We start from the raw sequence: 26,131 nt of genomic DNA on the forward strand, positions 1-26,131 counted from the left end.
GACCTTGTGAGTAACACTCTTCAAGGGAGAGCCATCGACAGAAACCACAGCAATAGGGGATGACAAAGGTTTGGGTTTTAATTTAAGTTTTTCCAAGAATCCCCCATCAACCACATTCAGAGTAGAACCACAATCCACAAATACCCGAAATTCAATTAATTCTTCCTGAGCAGCAGTAGTAGCAGAAAGAAATACACCCTTAGTGTTTAAACAGGCTATAGTGGCATAACTGACCTTTTTTTTTTCTTTGTTCATACGAAGCACACAGTTCTTAATAAAATGGTCAGATTTCCCGCAATAAAAGCACAAACCTTCAGAAGACCTGCGGTCTTTTTCCTGAGAGCGGGGTGCCATCGCCCCAATCTCCATCGGCTCTCCAATGTCAGAAGAGACCCTCTCAAGACTCGGAGCTGACATGGCAGAGGATTTACTTTCATTAACCCTTGCACGCAGTCTCCATGTTAACTTGATTAAGCCATGGCAAGATAGAGAGCCTGCGGAAGCTCCCTGTTTAGTGGCTGAGGCTGAGGCCGATGTGAAAGAAGTCAAGGTGGCAGAGTCACTGTCACGTGCCAAAAAGCAACAGTGCAAAGAGTTGTTACAGCGAAATAAAGACATGTTTTCGGAGTTGCCAGGACTCACTCAGGTCATAGAGCATGAGGTTCTCGCAGAGCCTCATGTTCGCGTCAATCTAAAACCATACCGGATCCCCGAAGCCCGCAGAGAGGTGATCTCTAAAGAAGTAAGGCGGATGCTTAACCTGGGAGTCATTGAAGAGTCCAAAAGTGGATGGTCCAGTCCTATAGTCTTAGTGCCGAAACCAGATGGGGAATGGCGGTTTTGCAACGACTATAGGAAGCTGAATGAGGTCTCAAAGTTCGACGTCCACCCAATGCCTAGGGTAGATGAGCTTATCAAAAGGCTAGGACCCGCTCGGTACATCACCACTCTGGACCTCACCAAAGGATATTGGCAAATTCCCCTGTCCAAAGAGGCCAAGGAGAAGACAGCCTTCTCGACGCCAATACGTCAGGATGCCGTTTGGGTTGCAGGGAGCTCCGGCCACCTTCCAGAGAGCCATGGACCGGATCTTAGCACCCCACAAACAGTATGCAGCAGCCTACCTAGATGACATCGTCATATTTAGCTAGGACTGGGAAAGTCATCTGGACAAAGTTCAAGCCATACTTGATGCCCTAAGGAAGGCGGGCTTTACTATCAACCCGAAGAAATGTGCCATGGGGATGGAGGAAGCCAAGTACCTAGGGTACGTGGTTGGTAGAGAGGAAATAAAACCACAAATAAATAAGGTCGAGGCGATCTTGAACTGGCCACAGCCCCTCTCGAAGAAGCAGGTCAGGGCGTTTCTAGGCATTGTGGGCTACTATCGAAGATTTGTCCCTAACTTTGCCCTGATAGCAGCCCCACTGACGGATCTTCTGAAAGGGATGAAGTCAGCTATGGTCAAGTGGTCCCCGGAAGCAGAAGCGACCTGCCAGGAATTGAAACTGGTCCTCTGTAAACAACCAGTCTTGGTGGCACCCAGCTTCTCCAAGGAGTTTGTGGTCCAGATGGATGCATCGGATGTCGGGCTGGGAGCAGTCTTGTACCAGTAGATTAACGGAGAAGAACACCCTGTAAAATACCTCAGTCGGAAGCTCTCCGCTTGTGAGAAGAACTACTCCATTGTAGAAAAAGAATGTTTGGCCATTAAGTGGGCGTTAGACACTCTGAGGTATTACCTATTAGGTAGAAGGTTCAGGTTAGTGTCAGACCATGCCCCATTGAGTTGGATGAGAGAAAAGAAGGGAAACAATGCCAGAGTGACTAGGTGGTTCCTGGCTCTACAAGATTTTAGTTTCCGGGTAGAGAATAGGCCTGGGAAACAACATGGGAATGCCGCTGCCTTGTCAAGGGTTTATTGTATGGTGACAGAAGGTGCCAAGCCCTCCGGCTTTGGACAGAGGGGGGGTGTATGTAAGGTTGCTGCCGGACAGGTCGTGGACGGGAGGTATGTGTCCTCGAAGTGCCATGCTTCGGTGATGTAGGACCCGGAGAAGCAGGCTCCAGCACACATAGTGCTGAGAGGAATTTAATGGGTCCGAATTACAGGGCCGGGTTTTATAAGCAGCTGAAAGAGCTGGGGGGGAACAGCTGCTCACTTACCTCCAGTCCAGGTCTTGGAAGGCTAATTTAAGACAGCTGCGCCTGTCTCTGTCTGTCTGTGTTTGCTGGGCAAGGTGAGCAGACCTTGCAGGAGCTTCTTAGACTCTGCAGGAGGCAGAGAAAAGCACCTTGTTTAAACGACTTGTTATTTTGAGCTTTGTTCTGTTATTCCTTTTTGTGCCAGGAAAAGGCTGTAACTTTTGTTTCTTAACTGGTGTATGGACACTAAAATAAGCCACCAGTTTGTTTGAACCCGTGGACTGCATCACTGTGTGAACCTGTGCCTACCTCCAACGCGGCTCAGTGAGTACAAATCCCTACACTATCTATCTATTTATCCATCTATCTATCCATCTATTTATTCATCTATCCATCTATCTATCCATCCATCATACATGGATAGATAGAAAGATAGATAGATACATATATGGATAGATAGATGGATAGATAGATATGAAATAGAGTATATAAGGATAGATAGATGATAGATAATCCTATGATATGATAGGTTTGATCGTGCATTTCCAATGTCTCTTACCACTGCTGCCATGATAGAGCATTTTCTACACTTTCTCGGTTCCCTCTTCCATTGCTGGAGGCTAACTTCTGCCGCATGAAATACAGTGGTGACCAAAAGTATTGGCACCCCTGCAATTCTGTCAGATAATACTCTGTTTCTTCCTGAAAATGATTGCAATCACAAATTCTTTGGTATTATTATCTTCATTTAATTTGTCTTCAATGAAAAAACACAAAAAGAATTGTCCTAAAGCAAATTGGATATAATTCCACACCAAACCTAAAAAAGGGGGTGGACAAAAGTATTGGCACTGTTTGAAAAATCATGTGATGCTTCTCTAATTCGTGTAATTAACAGCACCTGTAACTTACCTGTGGCACCTAACAGGCGTTGGCAATAACTAAATCACACTTGCAGCCAGTTAACATGGATTAAAGTTGACTCAACCTCTGTCCTGTGTCCTTGTGTGTACCACATTGAGCATGGAGAAAAGAAAGAAGACCAAAGAACTGTTTGAGGACTTGAGAAACCAAATTGTGAGGAAGCATGAGCAATCTCAAGGCTACAAGTCCATCTCCAAAGACCTGAATGTTCCTGTGTCTTCCGTGCGCAGTGTCATCAAGAAGTGTAAAGCCCATGGCACTGTGGCTAACCTCCCTACATGTGGACGGAAAAGAAAAATTGACGAGAGATTTCAACACAAGATTGTGTGGATGGTGGATAAAGAACCTCGACTAACATCCAAACAAGTTCAAGCTGCCCTGCAGTCCGAGGGTACAACAGTGTCAACCCGTACTATCCATCGGCGTCTGAATGAAAAGGGACTGTATGGTAGGATACCCAGGAAGACCCCACTTCTTACCCCGAGACATAAAAAAGCCAGGCTGGAGTTTGCCAAAACTTACCTGATAAAGCCTAAAACGTTTTAGAAGAATGTTCTCTGGTCAGATGAGACAAAAGTAGAGCTTTTTGGGAAAACCATCAACATAGAGTGTACAGGGAAAAAAAAGAGGCATTCAAAGAAAAGAACATGGTCCCTACAGTCAAACACGGCGGAGGTTCCCTGATGTTTTGGGGTTGCTTTGCTGCCTCTGGCACTGGACTGCTTGACCGTGTGCATGGCATTATGAAGTCTGAAGACTACCAACAAATTTTGCAGCATAATGTAGGGCCCAGTGTGAGAAAGCTGGGTTTCCCTCAGAGGTCATGGGTCTTCCAGCAGGACAATGACCCAAAACACACTTCCAAAAGCACTATAAATTGGTTTGAGAGAAAGCACTGGAGACTTCTAAGGTGGCCAGCAATGAGTCCAGACCTGAATCCCATAGAACACCTGTAGAGAGATCTCAAAATGGCAGTTTGGAGAAGGCACCCTTCAAATATCAGGGACCTGGAGCAGTTTGGTCTACAATTCCAGCAGAGCATTGTAAGAAACTCATTGATGGTTACCGGAAGCGGTTGTTCGCAGTTATTTTGGCTAAAGGTTGTGCAACCAAGTATTAGGCTGAGGGTGCCAATACTTTTGTCCGGCCCATTTTTGGAGTTTTGTGTGAAATGATCAAGGTTTTGATTTTTGCTTCATTCTCTTTTGTGTTTTTTCCTTGCAAGCAAATTAAATGAAGATAATACTACCAAAGAATTTGTGATTGCAATCATTTTCAGGAAGAAACTGAGTATTATCTGACAGAATTGCAGGGGTGCCAATACTTTTGGCCACCACTGTAATAAGTGAGCTGTCATTTATTCATAAGACGTTCTATTCTTCAGAGCTGAGACTGTAAAATAAAAAGTGAAGAATAAAATATCTGATGACTGTTCTTTCACTGTGAGTAAGAAACAGATAATAAAATTAAAGGAAAAATAACTGAGGGGAGAACCCTGCAGGTTTATTGTCCTTCTATAGCTGTATGGTGGCAGGATGGTGACACTGCTGGAGTCCTGGTGAGGATCTGCATGATATTCATTTCTGTTGACTTTTTATTGCCAACATATTCTGCAGTGATGTACATATAGTCCCTGCCCACAATGCGGTACACATGAGGGACAATCTCATATTAAGCCAAGTAACCTATGATGTCAGTTTGTTTTTGCAGTATGAGTGAAAATGGAGAACCCAGAGGAAATTCATGCAAACACGGGGAGAACATACAAACTCCTTGAAGATGTTGTCCTTTTTATTTACATTATATCCCTACCCTAAACTCATTAAAGTGGTTGTCCAGCTCCTTCTTACCAGCTAAACTGACCATCATAAAATAAACAACTACTTACCACCTGGATCAGCGCTTTTCAACCATCAGGAGAGATCTCTGCAGTGGCTTAACTAGAGTCCGATTGGCCCCATGCAAAATTTGGACCTAGGCTCCTACCTTCTGTAAGCGTTCTAGAACCTACAAAAACATATATATTCGCCCCCCCCATGTAATAATGTCCCCCATCCTGTCTCCTTCCTGTAATCATTTTCCTCATCCTGGTCCTTGCCTGTAATAATGTCCTCCATCCTGGCCCCTTCAAGTAATAATGTTCCCCTCCTGACCCCTTCCTGAATTATTGTCCCCTGTCCTGGGCCCATTCCTGTATTAATGCCCCTCTATCCGATAACAATGTACCCCTTACTGTGCCCTTTCCTGGCAAAATATTCCCCATACTGTGTTCCTTTCTGGTATAATGTCTCCCAACTTTGACCACTTCCTGGTATAAAGTCCTCCATCCTTGGCCCCTTCCAGTAATAATGTTCCCCTCTTGGCTTCTTCCTGTAATAATGCCCCACTTCATCCTGGGCCCCATCCTATAACAATTTCCCACTTCCTTGGCCCCTTCCTGATATATAGCTCCCCATCCTGAGTCCCTTCCAGTAATAATGTCCCTCTCCTGGCTTCTCCCTGTAATAATGCCCCTCTCCATCCTGGGCCCCATCTTAGAACAATTTCCCACTTCCTGGTCCCCATCCTGCTATATAGCCCCCCATTCTAGGCCCCTTCCAGTAATAATTTGTTCTCCAGTACATTTAAAAAAAAAACAAAACATTAATTCTTACCTTCCCGCTGCCACAATGTGCGGCATCCTCTTTTATAGCTGGTGCAAAAGCCAGCAGCTGACTTTGATGAGCCTGCATGAGTAGCGCAAGACGTCATTTCCATGTGCTGCCCATGACGGGCAAGCCAAGGTCAGCTGCCGGCTTCTGATTGGCCGGCAGCATGTATTGAAGTGCAGGTGTGACACCCCAGGGGTCTGGTTGCCACAGTGATAGAGATATTATGTCTGAGAGCAGGTGGGAGGTCCTTTGGTCAGGGATCCTGTGCATGCCACACCTCCTGCCCAGTCGTGGGAGGGGAAGGACTTCCCCTATATAAACCTGGGGCTGAGGCAGGGTAGGGAGTTCTGAGAGGAGAAGACAGGGAGCAGAGCTGCTCTATGGGCTCTGCTCCACAGGCAGGCCCTGTCCAGGGGCCTGAGCCTGGAGTCAAGGAGAATAGAGACAAGAAACAGCAGAAGCAATACTACTACGAGTCAGGGGCTGGCAGCTGCAGAGCTCGCCCTGACTGAGAAGCTTTCTTACCGGACCCGGCGTCCGAGGCTGTGGGGACTAACTCTTACCCAGCAGCAGAAGCCGACCGGCAGGGGATTTCAGGTCCTCAGGCCCAGAAACCCGAAGGCACGGTCACACGCGTGGGACCAGCACCGCCATCGTGGAGCGGAAGCCATTAGAAGGCCCCGAGTCACCGGCCATACGGGTGAGCACCACACGGTACACTCAGGGACGTGGGCTACTTATATCCGCTTCTAGCAAGGTAGCCAGAAGAGTACAGTCAGTTTGGGAGGCCTACAACTCCGCCTGGCCAGGGGAGATCCCATCTGCTCAAGGACTGACCAGGCCCCGTTCACTAGCAAGTACTCCGGGAGGGTCTATCGTTGTTACCAGTAAAGACCCTGAATTACACCGCACCGTCTCTGAGTGGTTCCTGCTACCCCCATCATCCACACCTGCTGCCCTGAGGCCATACCCCTCCCATTGGGGGTTATACCATCTACGCTGCACCATCCATCCACCGGCCTCAGCGGACTGTCCTGCAGCGGCAGCTCCATAGCTGCATTCAACGGGTGGCGTAGTCGTCCTACATCTACCGCTGTTACATCGCCGCTCAGTTTGACTCCCTGGGCACGGACCGGGTCACCGCCACGAGACTACAACCCTCAAGAGATCCGGCTCCGGGTAAACTCCCGCGTGCGCAACGCAGAGCGACACAGGCCCAGGGGCGCGTCAACTTTGGCGTAGTCGGCAGGATTTCGTGCCCGCAACCACCGGGTACTGCGTGCCTGAAAAAGAGACTTTTCAAACTTACCTGTGGTGAAGATTCCCGCCATCCGGCGCCATCTTCAGCCTTCTTCCCGCCATCGGTGAAGTTTCCCGCCATCCGGCGCCATCTTCTGCCTTCTTCCCGCCATCCGTGGAGTTTTCCCGCCATTGGACGCCATCTTGAGGACGCCGCGCGGGAAGAAGAGGGGCGTGGACTCCGAAAGCGCGCGAGAACTGAAGCCCCGCCTCACGTCCGGATGTTGCGTAAGGTCCTGGAAGGAGCCCAGCAGACGCCGACGTCACAGGAGCGCGACGGAAGGTCCTCAACCCTGACGATCCACTGCGGAGCCGCGGCCTACGGAAGAGGATCATCGCAAGGTAGGCCACGGTCCACTAGGGGGGAGGAGGACACCAGGAACGGACAGCAAGATGGCGAACCGGCAGCAGACTAAGCTGCCCAGCATCGGCAGCGCCCCAGCCGTCGCGGGCCCCGACCAGCACCAGGAGAAGACGCATGACGCAGGAGCGGTCGCGGGAGCAGGTAAGAGGAGTCTCCCTGTCCCGGACGCTGCCAGCGTCAGCCTGCTCCCGGGCCCCCTGGTGGAGCCGCTGACCCCGGGCGCTGCGAACACCGACCTGCTCCAGCCCCCGCAACAAGCCCTGCGGCCGAGCCCTCCAGCCCTGGGCACCGCCACCACCAGCCCGCGCCCAGGCCCAAAGTCGCACTCTCTGACCCCGGGCATCATCAACGGCGACCCTCTCCAGGCCCGGTCGCAAGGCCTAGTGAACCAGGGCGCCGCTGTTCCAACAGTGCCCTCTACTTCCAAAGCACCCCCGGCCTGGTCGCAAGGCCGAGTACCCCCGGGCGCTGCCGCCCCTACGGCGCCCTCAACCTCCACAGTGCCACCCCTGGGCGCAGATCTTTTCGCACATGCCAGCCCGGACGGGCACCGCGGACGTGATCTCTATCCGGGTGATGTGGTTACCTTCACCCGGCATAAGGGTGCCAAAGGACTGTACGCCCTCCATGTACACCGTCTGACTGAGGAGGAGCTGCAGTACTACCAATACGAGGAAGGCCAAGAGGACCCGGGCGGGTCTGAAGCCTACACACAAGAAGGAGCAGGAGGATGCCGTTACTGAAGTACGGTAAAGTGGAACTGTACATAGTTACCCGTAGGGGTACTTGTGTTGCTAATTAAAATATGGTCCCCGTTGGGACAAGTGTGAACTGTTCCCGTGTGTCCCCTATCCTTAACCAGGCTGAGGACTGTGAGCAGCCATCCCATCTCCCCACAGGCTGAGGACTGTGAGCAGCCAATCCTTATCCCCACTGGCCGAGGACTGAGAGCGGCCATATCTTGTAAATATTATGTGTTTCCAGTTATTTATAGGAGTCCTTGGTGGATTTACCGGGAATCCTTTGTACAGTTAGTGGAGCGTAACCCAGGATGGACTAAAAGACTGTTAAGGACTCGGGGTAGGACAGACCCCTACCTGGTTACGTCTCCCTGTTTTGGTGAAATGGACACCTTGCTTTTCAAAACTGCACCCGGTTGCGGACACGCCGTAACCACCTTTATGTGTTTCTTATTGTATTGTTATTGTTATATCTTGTTATGTTTTTCTGAAATATGTTTAGTCCCGGAGTACTAAATTTCACTAGGGGGGAATGTGACACCCCAGGGGTCTGGTTGCCACAGTGATAGAGATATTATGTCTGAGAGCAGGTGGGAGGTCCTTTGGTCAGGGATCCTGTGCATGCCACACCTCCTGCCCAGTCGTGGGAGGGGAAGGACTTCCCCTATATAAACCTGGGGCTGAGGCAGGGTAGGGAGTTCTGAGAGGAGAAGACAGGGAGCAGAGCTGCTCTATGGGCTCTGCTCCACAGGCAGGCCCTGTCCAGGGGCCTGAGCCTGGAGTCAAGGAGAGTAGAGACAAGAAACAGCAGAAGCAATACTACTACGAGTCAGGGGCTGGCAGCTGCAGAGCTCGCCCTGACTGAGAAGCTTTCTTACCGGACCCGGCGTCCGAGGCTGTGGGGACTAACTCTTACCCAGCAGCAGAAGCCGACCGGCAGGGGATTTCAGGTCCTCAGGCCCAGAAACCCGAAGGCACGGTCACACGCGTGGGACCAGCACCGCCATCGTGGAGCGGAAGCCATTAGAAGGCCCCGAGTCACCGGCCATACGGGTGAGCACCACACGGTACACTCAGGGACGTGGGCTACTTATATCCGCTTCTAGCAAGGTAGCCAGAAGAGTACAGTCAGTTTGGGAGGCCTACAACTCCGCCTGGCCAGGGGAGATCCCATCTGCTCAAGGACTGACCAGGCCCCGTTCACTAGCAAGTACTCCGGGAGGGTCTATCGTTGTTACCAGTAAAGACCCTGAATTACACCGCACCGTCTCTGAGTGGTTCCTGCTACCCCCATCATCCACACCTGCTGCCCTGAGGCCATACCCCTCCCGTTGGGGGTTATACCATCTACGCTGCACCATCCATCCACCGGCCTCAGCGGACTGTCCTGCAGCGGCAGCTCCATAGCTGCATTCAACGGGTGGCGTAGTCGTCCTACATCTACCGCTGTTACATCGCCGCTCAGTTTGACTCCCTGGGCACGGACCGGGTCACCGCCACGAGACTACAACCCTCAAGAGATCCGGCTCCGGGTAAACTCCCGCGTGCGCAACGCAGAGCGACACAGGCCCAGGGGCGCGTCACAGGGAATCGGCGGGTCTCTGCGCCACAGTACATTTCATCTGAATGTGCATCCAGGTGGAATAAGCACTGGCGTAGGCGACGTCCCCCACATGAGCCTGATTGCCGTCGCCCACTCTTGTGATGTGATCATTACGCCCCTTCCTCCCCGCTGCCAATGGCTGCTGATTGGCTGCAGTGGTCATCAGACATGTCATGTGAAAGCTGGCAGACACAGCCCTGTGATTGGAGGAACCATGTTGTTCCGGGAGGTGTGAAGATTTTTTTTTTAATTTTCAAAATGGCCAGTAAAGCTATTGGTCATTAGTGGAAAGCCCAGGGGTGGATTAAGAGTAGCAAGGGCCCCGGGCAATTTAGAAGGCGCGGGCCCCCCACCCCACACACACACACCCGATGTATCACGTGACATGTCACATGATCCCCTGTGATAGATCATGTGATAGTTCACGTGAAATTAATTTGGCACAATATTAATTATAATAATTTTTTTTTAGGCTGTGTGCCCACTACGCGTTTTTTAAGCGTTTCCGCAGCGGCAATACCGCTGCGGAAACGCTTAAAAAACGCTTGGTAGAAGGTCTGCCATGTTCCTCAATGATAATCCGCATGTGCTTTGCACATGCTGCGGAAATTTCCGCTGCGGATTATCATTGCGGAAAAATCCGCAGCACTAACAATTATTTTGCGGAAGCGCGGCGCTTTCACCGCCATTGACTTGCATTGGAACGCATGTAATCCGCATCCCTGCATCTGTACATGCAGAATCCATGTGTTTCAATGTGCGGATGGTACCCGGGTTTGGAGAAGAGGAGACTCTCCTCCGGACCCGGGTACCACAGAACCTGTAAAAAAAAGAATAAAATAAAAAATAAATATTATACTTACCTTCTGATGGCCCCCAGTGTCTTTATCCGATGCGTCCTGGCTTGCCGGCAGCTCGCGATGGACTGAAAAGGACCTGCCGTGACGTCATTTAGTCATGTTACGGGTCACGAGACCGCTAACGTTGGCAGGCCATCAGAAGTAAGTATATATTTATTTTTTACTATTCTTTTACGGTCACACTATATAAATCCATGCCGGTTGCATGGATTTATATAGTGTGACCAAGTTGTCAAGCACTTTCCAAGTGATGCTAAAATCGCTTGAAAAGCGCTTGTCAACCCGCATGCGGAAATGTAAGTGAAGAACGCTTCACATCCGCATGTCCCTGGCCGGAAAAACGCATGTACAATCCGCATGCGTTTTTTCTGCCAGGGAGATGCAGAAACGCTCAAAAAAAATCCGGAGCATTTCTGCATCGTGGGCACATAGCCTTACATTAATTGTATGACGCAATATTGAGCACACGTAGCCATCTATACACAGCAGGAGGCCGCACGTAGCCATCTATACACAGCAGGAGGCCGCATGTAGCCATCTATACACGTCAGGAGGCCGCACGTAGCCATCTATACACGGCAGGAGGCCGCACGTATCCATCTATACACGGCAGGAGGCCGCACGTAGCCATCTATACACGGCAGGAGGCCGCACGTAGCCATCTATACACGGCAGGAGGCCGCACGTAGTCATCTATACACGGCAGGAGGCCGCACGTAGCCATCTATACACGGCAGGAGGCCGCACGGAGCCATCTATACACGGCAGGAGGCCGCACGGAGCCATCTATACACGGCAGGAGGCCGCACGGAGCCATCTATACACGGCAGGAGGCCGCACGGAGCCATCTATACACGGCGGGAGGCCGCACGGAGCCATCTATACACGGCGGGAGGCCGCACGTAGCCATCTATACACAGCGGGAGGCCGCACGAAGCCATCTATACACAGCGAGAGGCCGCACTGTGCCATCTATACACAGCAGGGAGCCGGCACGGAGCCATCTATACACAGCAGGGAGCCCGCACGGAGCCATCTAGACACAGCGGGAGGCCGCACGGAGCCATCTAGACACAGCGGGAGGCCGCACGGAGCCATCTAGACACAGCAGGGAGCACGCACGGAGCCATCTATACACAGCAGGGAGCCCGCACGGAGCCATCTAGACACATCGGGAGGCCGCACGGATCCATCTAGACACAGCAGGAGGCCGCACTGTGCCATCTATACACAGCAGGGAACCCGCACGGAGCCATCTAGACACAGCGGGAGGCCGCACGGAGCCATCTATACACAGCAGGAAGCCGCACTGTGCCATCTATACACAGCAGGGAGCCCGCACGGAGCCATCTAGACACAGCAGGAGGCCGCACTGTGCCATCTATACACAGCAGGGAGCCGCACGGTGCCATCTATACACAGCGGGAGGCCACACGGCCCCCCCTCCAGAGACAGCAGGAGGCCGCACGGCGCCATCTATACTCGCAGGAGGCCGCACGCAGTCACGCACACAAACATATTCAGACATATACATACACGCATAAACACATTTGAAACACAAAAATACATATAAACAGACATCACACAATGATATCTGCCTGCACACACATACATACACATACACACACACACACTCACTCTCACACATACACACTCTCTCACACACACACACTCACCATCCCCCGGCTCGGCTCCAGTCCTCCTGGCTCCTGCTCCTCTCCGGTGGTAAGTAGCAGTGCAGGCCGGGCGCGCACTGCGTGACGTCACAGCTAGGAGACACGGCCGCGCACAGGGCCGTGTCTCCTACCTGTAAACCGGCCGGGCCAGCACACAGGGACGTTAACTGCTGCAGTGCTGGCTCGGCCAAAGAAGAAGCAGCGGCCGTGCACCGCTGCTGGGGGAGCGGTCCGGGCCCCCCCCCGCCACTGTCTGCCGGTATGTGCCGCGGGGCCACACATAGAATGAGGGCAATCCGGCCATAGTCCCTCCGGAGCCCGGGCCCCCTGGAGACCCGAGGCCCCGGGTGGTAGCCCGGATTGCCCTCATTATAATCCGCCTATGGGAAAGCCCCTTTAAGAATCACTTTTGAATCAGGTGATAACTCCTTTAAAGTGAGTGTTTGCTTTTAAAACTAATAATTTTGAAACTTTCTTTAACAAAACTCAGAGTCTCCTGGTTTTACTGTATAGTTATGGTATTTCAGTAATAAGATTTCTCCATAATTTCAAAATAATGCGACATCGTAAAATCATATAATATTCAACCTAATAAAGAAAGAACTGTGCTCCCCAATTTTAGAAGGCAGGTGTGTACCGGAGCAGACATCGCATAAATGCAATGATTTTGTGCCTCTACACCTGTTCGGCTGTACCGTTACAAATGGACCATTGATCCTAAACTTTCTGAGTCAAGGTCTCATATTTACAAGGTGCTTATTGGCAATCTGAGCCGGCGAATGGCTCTGTGTCCGTATATTCGCTATATACTGCCCGCAATATCTTGTAGAAAGCTCACAGTGACTAAAATGTATAAATAGTTCTCTTTGGAGAATTTAATTAGATCCATTCATACCTTACCTTATAATGAGGACTTAAAGGGCTTTTATAACTAGGTAAAACAAGCTTAACGGGACTGTCCAGGACTTATATATTAATGACCGATTTTAGGATAAGTCACCAACAGGGTGGGACTGGGCTGGCGGGGTACCCTCCTGCAGAGGAGAGGGGGAGAAGAGAATGAAGAAAAAAAAAACCTGCGGTTTTAAGGGGCACGGGCCCTTTAAAAGCACAGTCACAGTGTATGCAGGGATGCGCTCACGCGGCGTTCATTACCTGAACCGCCGCGACACACGTCCCAGTGAAGCAGCTGAAGCTGCACGTCTCCCTTCCTCGGCCAGCGTATGATGTCATCGTCATGCGCCTGCTGTGAAGGAGGCGCGCAACTCAGCCGCCGGAGAAGGAGGACACCGCACGGGAGCGCAGGAAGGTAAGAGGTGTCTGTGTCTGTGTGTGTGTCTGTGTGTATGTATATGAGTGGATGCAGAATGGGATGGGCCCCTGGCTGGACACACAAGGGGGGGCCCGCTGGACACACAAGGGGGGACCCTGGCTGGACACACAAGGGGGGGCCCGGATGGACACACAAGGGGGAGCCCTGGCTGGACACACAAGGGGGAGCCCTGGCTGGACACACAAGGGGGAGCCCTGGATGGACACACAAGGGGAAACCCTGGCTGGACACACAAGGGGGAGCCCTGGATGGACACACAAGGGGAAACCCTGGCTGGACACACAAGGGGAAACCCTGGCTGGACACACAAGGGGGAACCCTGACTGGACACACAAGGGGGAGCCCTGGCTGGACCCACAAGGGGGAGCCCTGGCTGGACCCACAAGGGGGAACCCTGGCTGGACACATAAGGGGGGAGTCTGGATGGACACATGGGAAAGGGGGGCAGGATGGCTATATGGGGGGGCAGGCTGGACACATGGAGGCCAGGATGGAAATGTGGGGGGATGGATATATGGGGGGGCCGGATATATGGGGGGCGGGGCAGGCTGGACACATGATGGCCAGGATGGATATGTGGGGGGGCAGGCTGGACACATGGGGGGCTAGGATAGATATGTGGGGGGGCAGGCTCGATACACGTGGGCTAGGATAAATATATGGAGGGGCCATGCTGGACATATGGGAGCCAGAAGGGATATATGGGGGGTGTCAGGATGGATATATGCAGGGGGGAAGGGCAGGATGGATATATGAGGGGGCAGGCTGGACACATTGAGGCCAGGATGGATATATGGGGGGGCAGGCTGGAAACATGGAGGCCAGGATGGATATATTGGGGGGGGGCAGGCTGGACACATCGAAGCCAGGATGGATATGTAGGGGGGCATGCTGGACACATGGAGGCCAGGATGGATATATGGGGGGCAGGATGGACACATGGGGCTTTAGGACGGATATATGGGAGGGGGCAGGATGGACACATGGAGGCCAGGACAGATATATGGGGGGGCAGGCTGGAAACATGGAAGCCAGGATGGATAGGTGGGGGGGGGCAGGCTGGACACATGGAGGCCAGGATGGATATATGGGGGGAACAGGCAGGCCACATGGGGGACTAGGATGGGTATATGGGAGGGGGCAGGCTCGATACACGTGGGCTAGGATAAATATATGGAGGGGCCACGTTGGACATATGGGGGCCAGAATGGATATATGGGGGGGGTGTCAGGATGGATATATGCAGGGGGTAGGGCAGGATGGATATATGAGGGGGCAGGCTGGACACATGGCGGACAGGATGGATATAAGGGGGGGCAGGCTGGAAACATGGAGGCCGGATGGATATATTGGGGGGGCAGGATGGACACATGGAGGCCAGGATGGATATGTAGAGGGGCAGGCTGGACACATGGAGGCCAGGAAGGATATATGGGGGGGCAGGCTGGACACATGAGGCTTTAGGATGGATATATGGGAGGGGGCAGGCTGGGCACATGGAGGCCAGGACAGATATATGGGGGGGCAGGCTGGAAACATGGAGGCCAGGATGGATATATGGGGGTGCCAGGTTGAACAAGGGACTTAATTACTGTTTGGGGCCAGATTGAGGAACATACTTTATTAGTTTATGGTGGCCAGTGGGGAACATTATTATTTTAGAGTCCAATTAGGGATATTATTACTTCTGTAATATAATTTACTTTTTAGGAAATTGTTTTCCATGGGATGGGACAAAAGCGGGCTCCTGTTACTGTGCAGGGCGGCACTATATCGCTTTTTTTCTTCAACTGGTGTAGTGTAGAAGTCGGGGGGTGGAGTGGGAATATTCCCTAGAAGAGATCAGCTATTGATAACTGTGTGTTATTTTCTGCAGAGATGATTCCTGGCTGGAAGAAGTGATGGCCGTCTGTGCCAGATGAAGAAGAAAAGCGAAGATGAAGGACTTCACCTAGAGACGTCACTGGTGAGTCAGTGTATTACATGTACACTTACACTACACACGTGGTCAAAATTGTTGGTACCCCTCGTTTAATGAAAGAAAAACCCACAATGGTCACAGAAATAACTTGAATCTGACAAAAGTAATAATAAATTAAAAATCTATGAAAATGAACAAATGAAAGTCAGACATTGCTTTTCTGCTTCCACAGAATAAAAAAAAAAATAAACTGATGAAACAGGACTGGACAGAAATGATGGTTCTTCATAACTTAATATTTTGCTGAACAACCTTTTGAGGCAATCACTGCAATCAAACGACTCCTGTAACTGTCAATGAGACTTCTGCACCTCTCCACAGGTATTTTGGCCACTCCTCATGAGCAAACTGCTCCAGTTGTCTCATGGTTGAAGGTTGCCTTTTCCAGACGTCATGTTTCAGCTCTTTCCAAAGATGCTCAATAGGATTTAGGTCAGGGCTCATAGAAGCCACTTCAGAATAGTCCAATGTTTTCCTCTTAGCCATTGTTGGGTGTTTTTAGCTGTGTGTTTTGGGTCATTATCCTGTTGCAAGACCCATGACCTGCGACTGAGACCACGCTTTCTGACACTGGGCAGCACATTTCTCTCTAGAATCCCTTGATAGTCTTGAGATTTCATTGTACCCTGCACAGATTCAAGACACCCTGTGCCAGATGCAGCAGACCAGCCCCAAAACATAAAAGAGACTCCTCCATGTTTCACAGTAGGGACAGTGTTCTTATCTTGATATGCTTCATTTTTCCATCTGTGAACATAGATCTGATGTGCCTTGCCAAAAACTTCCATTTTTGTCTCATCTGTGGATAGGACATTTTCCTAGAAGCTTTGTGGCTTGTGAACATGTAGTTTAGCAAATTCCAGTCTGGCTTTTTTATGATTTTTTTTCAACAATGGTGTTCTCCTTGGTCGTCTCCCATGAAGTCCACTTTAGATCAAACAACGACGGATGGTGCGATCTGACACTGATGTTCCTTGAGCTTGAAGTTCACCTTTAATCTCTTTAGAAGTTTTCCTGGGCTCTTTTGTTACCATTCATATTATCCGTCTCTTTGATTTGGTATCAATTTTCCTCCTGCGGCCACGTCCAGGGAGGTTGGCTACAGTCCCATGGATCTTAAATTTCTGAATAATATGTGCAACTGTAGTTACAGGAACATCAAGCTGCTTGGAGATGGTCTTATAACCTTTACCTTTAACATGCTTGTCTATAATTTTCATTCTAATCTCCTGAGACTACTCTTTCCTTTGCTTCCTCTGGTCCATGTTGAGTGTGGTACACACCATGTCACCAAACAGCACAGTGAGTATCTGTAGCCCTATATACAGGCCCACTGACTGATTACAAGATTGTAGACACAACTTGATTTAACATGTCCTTTTTGTCACATTATTTTCAGGGGTACCATCATTTCTGTCCAGGCCTATTTCATGAGTTTAATTTTTTTAAAATTCTGTGGAAGCAGGGTTGAAAAGCAATGTCTGTCGTTCATTTTCATAGATTTTTAATTTATTATTACTTTTGTCAGATTCAAGTTTTTTATGTGACCATTGTGGGTTTTTCTTTCATTAAACGAGGGGTACCAACAATTTTGACCACGTGTGTATATAGTATATACAGAGCTCCTGTGTATGTCACTGGTGATCACTGTATTACCTACACACTATATACAGAGCTCCTGTCTATAATGTCACTGGTGATCACTGTGTTACCTGTACACTGACACTATATACAGAGCTCCTGTGTATAATGTCGCTGGTGGTAATAACAGTGTTGTTAGTATTGTGGTTTTGTATTCATGATCAGTATTGTAGTATTTGGTCACTTTGGGGTGGTAATATATGGTCTGGTCATAGTTTGGCCATATTTGTTCCTTGTATGTGGTATTATTCGGTCACTATGTAGTGGTAATATGTGATCTAGTCATGGTGTGGCGATATTTGTCCCTTTTGTATATGGTATTATTGGTGTTGATATAGTGGACTGTGTTGTGTATGGCGGTCATTTTGTTCTCGCTGATCTTAACTAGGAAAAGATTTTTTTCCATTAGGCCACAGCCCCACCATCAGTATTTGGTCAGTATTTTTCTCAGGAGTGGCTGCCAAAACCAGGAATGGTTGATAAATGCAGAATTGGTGACTTGTTTCTATTATACCTTTTCTCTGATTGTTCGTCACCTGTTTTGGCTCCCACTCCTGAGAAAAAATACTGACTGGATACTGACCGAATACTGATAGTAGGGCCGTGGCCTTAGCGATTAAATACTTGGACCAGAGCGGCAGAGATGCACTTACAGGGGTTCTCCGGTGAAAACAAGTAATCACCTCTCCACAGGATCATTGATAATATTGATTGGTGGGGGTCTGACTGCTTGCACACACCGGCAGAATGTGGAGCTTTTCTCCCCATTAGACTGGAGCGGCATGTGAGATGCGACCACTGATCCATTCATTCTCTCAGTGGCTGTGAGCGCTGCTCTTTTTTGCAAGTCTCTAAGAGAATGAATAGAGCTGCGGTCAGACGTCCCACCTGCCGCGGCATTTTAAAATAGGGATAAGTGTTCTGTCAGGGATAAAACTTCCCCATTCTTCCGATAGGTGCATTTTCCAATGTCCGGACACAAATGCTCAATAAGTGATCACCTATCCTGTAGAGCCCATGGATCGTTGATAACTTGTTTTTACTAGTGTTGAGCGAGTATGTTCTGTCCGAGTATGCTCGGGCCGAGCTCCGAGTATTTACAGCTGCTCGGTGATATGGTTGAATCGCTCCCGTGTGCATGATTTGCAACTGTTTGACAACTTTAATACATGTGAGGAATGTCTATTTCTTACAGATTCCTCACATGTATTAAAACTGTCAAACAGTCGCAAATCATGCACATGGGAGCGATTCAACCATATCACCGAGCAGCTGTAAATACTCGGAGCTCGGCCCGAGCATACTCGGAGAAAGGGTTAACAGAACATACTCGCTCAACACTAGTTTTAACCAAAGAAGCCCTTTAATGCAAACATGTCCATCCCAGTTAGAGTGTCGCCCAGTAGATGTGCAGGAGCCGCCAGTCAATGCTCCACTATAACAGGGAGAGCGGATAACAGATATTTGCATATTGCTGTTGACTCGCCCCCTGGGCCGTGGGGCACGCGGATCCGGGCGATAGGGAAACGATGGGGGTAGTAGTGGCGGCCCGGTCCCGCGGCTCAGGGTGGTCAGACCAATGGTAGTCTGCTACGTGCTTTAGATAATGTCCGACTACGCCACCCGTGGATTGCGGTCATTAGGAACCGCCGCTGCAAGGCAGTCCGCTGGGGCTGATGATGTGTGCAGCTGGGATGGTGTGACTCCCCACGGGAAGAGTGCAGCCCCAGGGCAGTGTAGTGGATGGTGGGAGTGATGGTGGTGAGAGTCCCAGTACCGGCAGTGCTGGAGGCGCGAAGGAGCACACAGACAACAAGTTACAGTCCAGGGTCTTTACTCACAGTTCTTTACTGGTCCTAGTCACCTTGGTACCGGCGGTGACTGCCCAAGCCGTGCTGCCTCCACCAGGTGTGGGGCTCGGTCAACTCCCAGGCAGTTCAGGAGCATGGCACAGGACCCCCTTTAATCCTTTCTCTGGCCTGCCTCACCAGTGACCCACTTTTGTCCAGCTGCCGCGGACTTGTGCGGTTAAACGTGGGCCCCGTCCTCCGCTGTCCTATATGGTGCCTTCCTAGCAGGTTTGATGAGGTGTCGCACCAATAGATGATCACGACGACCGGTCTTTGGCTGAGGGTAGTTTCTCCTCCACCAACTTGGGATCCGGTACCCTTAATCTGCCTGACCCTTCACCCTGGATTCTCGTGGGTTCTTAGGGTCCCTTCCACCTTCTTGTTTCTGAGCCCTTCTGTTTCTCTGTCTCTTCTCCTTCTCTCCTGTTCTGTCTTCTCCTCCTTCCCTTGGCCTCTTCTCCAGGCCCACTTCTCCTTCTCCTCTCAGGCTCCGGCCTCTTCTCTAGGCCTGCCTCTGGAGCAGCACTCAGCCTGAGCTGCTGCTCCCTGTCAGCTCTCCTCTCCTCACAGACTGAACTGAACACTGTTCTAAGATGGCTCCTCCCTTTTATACTTCCCTCTAGCCATGAGCCCAGGTGACCAGCAACCAATGAGCTCCTTCCTACGCTCAGGAACCAACCCCTATCTGCCCCTACAGCACTGGGTGTTCCACCCCCCTCCCCACTCCAGGCAGGGACATAGTCGGTCGTGTCTGCACTTCTGTCTAGTGGGAGCACCGTTGAGCTGTCCCTCGGAGATGGGGTGTGTGTGCTGTATGCAGCTAACTGAGCCCTAGTCCATACTCCATCCTTACCCGGGAGTGGAATATCACACCTCTGGTCTGAGGTGCAATACCCCTGTAGCGGCCGAACCCTCGGGGCGCTACATTCCCCCCTGGTAAAGCACAGCACGTCCTCGGGCTGGAAAAGAGCAAAAACAGTTAATTACAGGACATGCAAACTTTTTAAAACTTTTCACATCAGAAAACAGGCAACATGGTTCAATTCCCTTTATGGGAAACGCTTTTCTTTTCTTGTCACACTATTATAAAACACATACTAATACTTCTGGAACTCTTTTGTCACTTATCATATAAAACGGTTTCAGGGTTATGAAAAACATTTTCTAGCAGCATATTAAACTTCTTCATATAAAACAATTTTTAAGCAAAACACATTCTTAGATTCTTGGATCACGGTCGCGGTGCAACTTGCGACCAGGTGTTCTTTCTTCTTAAAGGTGCAAAAACTTCAGCAAACTTGTAAACATGAGGGACTCTCTGTCCCGAGGTAGACGCTGCAGTCTTTTTATAAAACCAGTAGGGGGCGCTTTAGGGAGCGTAACTATTTACAAGGAGTGGCCGCTCTCAGTCCTCGGCCAGTTTTGGGGAAGGGGAATGGTTGCTCACAGTCCTCAGCCTGTTGGGGGATGTAGGGGGTTAACTTGCACACAGTTCCATGACAGTAAACAGTTCTCTGTACCCTGACGGGTAACTATGTACACAGGTACGTGGCTACTTACTAGTAGCGGTGTCCTTCATATGCTCCTTCCTCCTCTTGGTGATCTCCAGACCCGTCCGGGTCCTCTTGGCTCTCCTCATAGCCATAGTGCTGCAGTTCCTCCTCTGTAAGCCGATGGACATGGAGGGCGTACGGTCCTTTTGCGCCCTCGTGTTGGGTGAAGGTGACCACGTCACCAGGGTATAGGTCAGTCCCAAGGGGTGGTGGCTTCAGGACCGGGGGCGCACGTGGTTGGGAGGCGCCTGGGGAGTTCAGGCCTTGCGACCGGGCCGGTGACGCGTCTCTCTTTACGGCGCCCGGGGTCAAGGGGCGTGGCGCCGGGTGGATCATGGCCGCGGCGCTCGCCGCTTGAGGCCTAGCTGGGAGCAGTGACGGCGCGGCAACAGGTGCGGTGAGTGGGGCTTCGGGTTCTGCGGCGGGAGGCTGAGACAGGCTTGCGGCTGCTGGGCCTGGGGTGGTAACATCCCCTGTACTTGCCTTGGTCCTCGTGGCTCCCTCCGTGACGCTGTCTTCGGCCTTCACTCCTCCTGCACCGTCCTCAGAGGCAGGCGCGCTGTCGGGTGCTGGCAGTGTCTCTAGCGGCTGGGTCACGGCCGGCTGGGCCACCTCCTCCTTCCACCCGGCGATGACGTCCCGCTGTGTCCGGACCATTCTCCGGTCCAGCTCCTCCAGCGCAGTCCGCATGAACTCTGGGTCTTCTTTAGGGAGTTGCGCTAGCAGCTCCGTGAAGCTGCATGGGGATTCGGCCTGCAGCAGGCCACGTGCCAGGGCGCTGGAGCTGGTTCCTGTCTCTATCTCTGGGTGCGGCCTGGTGAGACTGATCCAGACCGCGCCCTGCCCCACAGTTTTCTTCTCTTCCCACCCCCATTGGGGGTGGTCCCGGGGCAACTTGGTGACAATCACTTTCAGGGGCAGCCCCCCCACCTTGATGGACATCTCCACAGCCGTGCTCATGGCTGTTGGCGGCGGGCTCCTTCTTTGGCGCCATTCTGGGACCCGGCCCACGATGGGAGGCGGCCTCCTGTGGTCTTTTGGCGCGCACATTATGGCGCTCGTTCTTCTAGGGCGGGCGCCATTTTCAGCACAGTCAATTTTCAATAAAACAGTCTCTTTCTCTTCAGGCGCGCAGTACCCGTTTTTAGCGGGCACGTAATCCTGCCGACTACGCCAAAGCTGACTCGCCCCCTGGGCCGTGGGGCACGCGGATCCGGGCGATAGGGAAACGATGGGGGTAGTAGTGGCGGCCCGGTCCCGCGGCTCAGGGTGGTCAGACCAATGGTAGTCTGCTACGTGCTTTAGATAATGTCCGACTACGCCACCCGTGGATTGCGGTCATTAGGAACCGCCGCTGCAAGGCAGTCCGCTGGGGCTGATGATGTGTGCAGCTGGGATGGTGTGACTCCCCATGGGAAGAGTGCAGCCCCAGGGCAGTGTAGTGGATGGTGGGAGTGATGGTGGTGAGAGTCCCAGTACCGGTAGTGCTGGAGGCGCGAAGGAGCACACAGACAACAAGTTACAGTCCAGGGTCTTTACTCACAGTTCTTTACTGGTCCTAGTCACCTTGGTACCGGCGGTGACTGCCCAAGCCGTGCTGCGTCCACCAGGTGTGGGGCTCGGTCAACTCCCAGGCAGTTCAGGAGCATGGCACAGGACCCCCTTTAATCCTTTCTCTGGCCTGCCTCACCAGTGACCCACTTTTGTCCAGCTGCCGCGGACTTGTGCGGTTAAACGTGGGCCCCGTCCTCCGCTGTCCTATATGGTGCCTTCCTAGCAGGTTTGATGAGGTGTCGCACCAATAGATGATTACGACGACCGGTCTTTGGCTGAGGGTAGTTTCTCCTCCACCAACTTGGGATCCGGTACCCTTAATCTGCCTGACCCTTCACCCTGGATTCTCGTGGGTTCTTAGGGTCCCTTCCACCTTCTTGTTCCTGAGCCCTTCTGTTTCTCTGTCTCTTCTCCTTCTCTCCTGTTCTGTCTTCTCCTCCTTCCCTTGGCCTCTTCTCCAGGCCCACTTCTCCTTCTCCTCTCAGGCTCCGGCCTCTTCTCTAGGCCTGCCTCTGGAGCAGCACTCAGCCTGAGCTGCTGCTCCCTGTCAGCTCTCCTCTCCTCACAGACTGAACTGAACACTGTTCTAAGATGGCTCCTCCCTTTTATACTTCACTCTAGCCATGAGCCCAGGTGACCAGCAACCAATGAGCTCCTTCCTACGCTCAGGAACCAACCCCTATCTGCCCCTACAGCACTGGGTGTTCCACCCCCCTCCCCACTCCAGGCAGGGACATAGTCGGTCGTGTCTGCACTTCTGTCTAGTGGGAGCACCGCTGAGCTGTCCCTCGGAGATGGGGTGTGTGTGCTGTATGCAGCTAACTGAGCCCTGGTCCATACTCCATCCTTACCCGGGAGTGGAATACCACACCTCTGGTCTGAGGTGCAATACCCCTGTAGCGGCCGAACCCTCGGGGCGCTACACTGTAGGTGGGCCCCTAGAGTTAATTTCCCCTGTGGGCCCCAGACACCCCTGTCCGAACCTGACTGTACGTATGTGGCCGCTGTGACCCGGAGTCAGGCTGCGGCTCAGAATCGACCCCAGAGGCTAGAGGGTGAGTCTCAGATAGAACTGCCAGAACAGGAGGGCCCTCCTCTGGCCCAGGAGCCCCCTCACATGTCAGATCCACCGAGGTCCCTGACCACAGAGCCGGAGGACTCTGCTTCCGACCAGAGGCTGGTGTTCACACTAGGCCAGGGCCTGCAGACTGACCGCCAGAGCTTCCAGGAGGCCCTGCTGGCAGATGCCAGTCTGGAGAAGCTCCGATGTCTTGCTGACCAACCCCCTACTGCTTCTGACAAAGAGAGAATCTACTGGGAGCAGGGCAGACTGTATAAAGAGACTCTCCCCATTGATAACACAGAACATTGGGACTGTGAAAAGCGGCTGGTGGTTCCTTATCTGTTTAGGGAACAATTATTGAGAATTGCTCATGAAATTCCTCTGGCCGGACACCTTGGAGTACAAAAAACTAAAGCTCACCTTGCTCATAACTTTTATTGGCCAAAGATGGGGACGGATGTAGCCAACTACTGTCGATCCTGTGTAGTGTGTCAGAGGGTCGGAAAGTCTGGGACTATATGACGCACCCCTGGGCCTTCGTCGCGCGGCATCGCGCGCACGGGAGCTTACCCGGAGCCGGATCTGTTGAGGGTTGTAGTCTCGTGGCGGTGACCCGGTCCGTGCCCAGGGAGTCAAACTGAGTGGCGATGTATTAGCGGTAGATGTTGGACGACTACGCCACCCGTTGAATGCAGCGAAGGAGCTGCCGCTGCAGGGCAGACCGCTGAGGCCGGTGGTAGGATTGTGCAGCGTGATAGTATCACCCCCAACGGGAGGGGTATGGCCTCAGGGCAGCCGACGTGGATGATGGGGGTAGCAGGAATCACTCAGAGACGATGCGGTGTAATTCAGGGTCTTTACTGGTGATAAAGATAGACCCTCCCGGAGTACTGGCTAGCGATCGGGGCCTGGTCAGTCCTTGAGCAGATGGGATCTCCCCTGGCCAGGCGGAGTTGTAGGCCTCCCAAACTGACTGTACTCTTCTGGCTACCTTGCTAGAGGCGGGTATAAGTAGCCCACGTCCCTGAGTGTACCGTGTGGTGCTCACCCGTATGGCCGGTGACTCGGGGCCTTCTAGTGGCATCCGCTCCACGACGGCGGTGCTGGTCCCACACGTGTGACCGTGCCTTCGGGTTTCTTGGCCAGAGGACCTGAAATCCCCTGCCGGGCGGTTTGTGCTGCTGGGTAAAGATTAGTCCCCACAGCCTCGGACTCCGGGTCCGGTGATAGCTTCTCAGTCAGGGCGAGCTCTGCAGCTGCCAGCCCCTGACTCCTTATAGCACTGCTCCCACAGAGCTCCTGATGTTCTTTTCCTAGATCTGCTTCTCTTCTCTGTCTCTACTTCTTCTCTACTCTCTAACCCTGCCTCAGCCCTAGGTTTATATAGGGGAAGTTCTTCCCCTCCCAGGACTGGGCAGGAGGTGTGGCATGCACAGGATCCCTGACCAAGAGACCTCCCACCTGCTCTCAGACATAACATTGCTGTTACTGTGGAAACCAGACCCCTGGGGTGCCACATATACAGAAAGCCCCATTGATACCCCTGCCAGTGATGGATGAGCCGTTCCAGCGAGTGGCTGTGGATATAATAGGGCCACTTACAATACCTAGCAGTTCGGGCAAAAAGTACATCCTCACAGTGGTGGACTATGCTACACGATATCCCGAGGCTGTGGCACTGTCCTCCATCCGAGCGGACAAGGTTGCGGATGCTTTACTGACTGTGTTTTCTCGTGTGGGTTTTCCCAGGGAGATGTTAACCGATCAGGGAACCCAATTCATGTCCAACTTGATGGAGAGTCTCTGCAAAAAAAATACAGGTGCAGCATGTGGTGGCCAGCGCTTATCATCCCCAAACAAATGGACTCTGTGAACGTTTCAACGGGACATTAAAACAAATGCTGAAAATGCTGGTGGAGACTGAAGGAAGGGACTGGGAGCGTTTCCTTCCTCATCTGTTGTTTGCGTACCAAGAGGTACTCCAGGCCTCCACAGGATTCTCCCCCTTCGAACTGGTTTATGGGAGGAGGGTCAGAGGACCCCTGGACTTGATTAAGGACTGTTGGGAGGGTGATCCCAACACTACAGGAGTCCTAGTGGTTGAATATATACTGCGACTCTGGGACAGAATGCAAAAACTAAGCAACCTTGCCCATGAGAATGCAACCCAGGCCCAGATCAACCAGAAGGTCTGGTATGACCGTAATGCCAGACTGAGGGCCTATGAAGAGGGGCAAAAGGTTTGGGTGTTGGTCCCTATGTTACAGAACAAACTACAGGCCGCATGGGAGGGACCATACACCGTGCACAAGCGGCTAAATGATGTTAACTATGTGGTGACTCTAGATGAACATGCAAAGCGTCGCAAAGTATTTCATGTCAATATGTTGAAGGCTCATCATGACAGGGAGACTTGTGTCTTACCTGTCTGTAGCATGCCTGAAGAGGGGGAGGCTGATGTGTTACTAGATGTGGGGGCTGGGGCTCAGTATATGGAGTCCCTGGAGTCTGCAGAGTTTAACCCTCAGCTCTCCCACAGTCCGAGGTCCGAGCTGATGGAGGTGCTCAGTGAGGTCACAGGAGTCTTCACAGAAAAACCTGGGAGGACTCACTTAGCCACTCGCCATGTGGACACTGATACTAATCCCCCTGTAAGGCAGTCTGCATACCGGGTGTCCGCAGAGGTGAAGGCACACATGAAGGAGCAGGTAGATGAGATGCTGAACCTCGGGGTAATACAAAAATCCCAGAGTGCCTGGGCCTCGCCTGTGGTTCTTGTCCCGAAAAAGGACCGCACGACCAGGTTCTGCGTAAACTATAGGAAGTTAAACCTCCTTACTACATCTACTGTCTACCCCATGCCGAGGATAGATGAGCTGTTAGAGCAGCTAGCT

General features: G+C 51.8%; 1 pseudogene; it reads left to right on the top strand.

Annotated features, from left to right (window-relative positions):
* The window catches only part of LOC141155594 (dynein axonemal heavy chain 12-like), a 136,812-nt pseudogene extending 113,053 nt beyond the window's left edge, over nt 1-23,759 (top strand).
* Nucleotides 23,760-26,131: the final 2,372 nt, after the last annotated feature.

The sequence above is a fragment of the Phyllobates terribilis genome, unplaced genomic scaffold (assembly GCF_046119375.1).
Source record: "Phyllobates terribilis strain yellow unplaced genomic scaffold, ASM4611937v1 Scaffold_7__3_contigs__length_470593459, whole genome shotgun sequence".
In the NCBI taxonomy this organism is placed as follows: Eukaryota; Metazoa; Chordata; class Amphibia; order Anura; family Dendrobatidae; genus Phyllobates; species Phyllobates terribilis.